The sequence below is a fragment of the Myotis brandtii genome, unplaced genomic scaffold, assembly GCF_000412655.1.
Source record: "Myotis brandtii unplaced genomic scaffold, ASM41265v1 scaffold357, whole genome shotgun sequence".
In the NCBI taxonomy this organism is placed as follows: domain Eukaryota; kingdom Metazoa; phylum Chordata; class Mammalia; order Chiroptera; family Vespertilionidae; genus Myotis; species Myotis brandtii.
In genome coordinates, this window is record NW_005363729.1 from 602,635 (window position 1) to 604,530 (window position 1,896).

Genomic DNA, 1,896 nt, shown 5'->3' on the forward strand with positions numbered 1-1,896 from the left:
TGGGGCGGGAGAAGGGGGCTTTGGTCACTAGACCTGGAGTGAGGCCTGCGGAGCTGACCACCCTGCCAGCCGCTGTCACTTGGCAGAGGGCAGGGGCACGCAGGACACGCGCCAGCGGGACCTGACTGACCCCCAGTTCCACCCTCGCTGAGGGACTGAGTGTGACTCGCCTTCCTTGTAGGCCTGGGTTTCCTCCCTCCTTCCTTCCCTTCCTCCCTCCTTCCCTCCCTCCTTCCTTCCCTCCCTCCCTCCCTCCCTCTCTCTTCTCTCTCTCCCTCTCTAGGTCTCTTTAATGATTAAGAAAAATATTTGTAAATAAATTATATTTAGAAGCCATTTGCTCCATAGTTAGTACTCAAATCAGGCATCTAACATATTAGAGCACTCTCATGGCTCTGCCAATATTGATCTAGCTTGCCAGCCTTTTAAGAAGGACAGGCATATTCATTTTATTACTACATGTTGATTCTTAGCATTATTTTCATCCATTGCTTTAACTGTGCCAGTTCTTCTGGAAACTCTAAAGGAACTTGCTATGTTTTTATAAATTGGGACGGGGAGGCCCCAGCTGCTGCCCTGTTCCAGGGACCCGCCGGGTCCTGGGCTCACGGTTGCCTCCATTTCGGGCAGAATTAACCCGAGAGGAAGGCCCCGCGGCTGTGTCTGCGTGTGAGTGAAAGAGCCGAGCACAGCCTCTGATGAAGGGCTTAACGCTCCTATTTATTATTCATTAAACATTTTGCCGGCTCAGAACCTCTGAAGCGGCGAACCTGGCGGTGAGCAGGGAGGGGCGACCCACAGGCGTGTAGTCATTTAGCGCGAAGCGGCCGCGCAGCCCGTTCACCCGAGTGCACATCCGTCCGCCGCCTCCGGCCTCCCCTCCACCCGCAGCGCTGTGTGGGCTCCCTGCGCTGTGTGCGGGCTCCTGGCGCCCACGAGCCCTTCAGGGACGAAGGAAGGAAGGAAGGAGGGAGGGAGGGAGGGAGGGAGGAAAGAGAAGGCAGGTCTCCCTCATGTCCCACAGCGGCAGGGGAACTGGGGGTCCCGTCAGGTCCTGCCGGCGGCAGAGGTGGAGTCTCGTGTTCGGCTGTGCCCCCGCCCTCGGCCAGGTGGGCAGCTGTCGGCAGGGACAGGCACGGTCAGCACGTGGCTCTCCCATCACTGGGAAGCGAGGAGGAGGCCAGTGTGGAGCCCTGCTCTCCCGCAGACACCCCCCGCACCGTCCCCAACGTCTTGAGGCAGCTGGTGCTTCTGGAAGTGACAGTGGCCAGTTGAGACCCTTTAGGGGCTCAGGACAGAATGTGACGCTGGGAGCGGGCGAGTCAGTACCAGACGGCACTGGCTGGGCCCTCGGTCCCGGTCCCCTCCCTCTGGGGCGTCTGTAGAGGCCTCTGAGGACGGCTGGAGGGTCTGAGGCGGTGCGCTGTGCTTGGCCGTGCCCTCGGGCGGTGGCCTGGAGGCCCTGCACTGAGCAGTGGGCGTGGCCTTGGCTGTGGGTCGGTGCAGCGGGAACGCCGCCTGACCAGCCTCCCGTCCCACCTGACCTGCGTGGAGCTGTCACCCATCAGGCCATTGATTTCCTGAGCATGCGCATCGCTGGGCCGTCCCGGGCTCGCTCTGGGCAGGGAGGAAGGGAGCGCAGCCTCGGGCGTGGATCCCACCCCCGTGTGTCCCCGGCCCGCGGCCTGTGTTTGCTCTTGTGTTTGCTCGTCTCCCTTAATGTTTGCTCATCCGCTGGCCGAGTGGACGCCTCGGCTCTGGAGGCCTCGCTGCTCCCGGCTGACAGCTCAGAGCTGCTGCCGCGGGAGCGTTGGCTCAGGATGCCACGGAGACACTCGCTCTCCTCGCAGCCGCCCCTGCTAATGGCTTATTCCAGCCTGGCCAGGGCCGGGGCCG

At 61.8% G+C, this 1,896-nt stretch overlaps 1 protein-coding gene across 1 annotated transcript in view; it reads left to right on the plus strand.

The window, feature by feature from the left end:
* VAV2 (vav 2 guanine nucleotide exchange factor) overlaps positions 1–1,896 on the plus strand; it is a 78,952-nt gene that overhangs the window by 2,427 nt on the left and 74,629 nt on the right. The gene's annotated exons all lie outside the window — the stretch shown is intronic.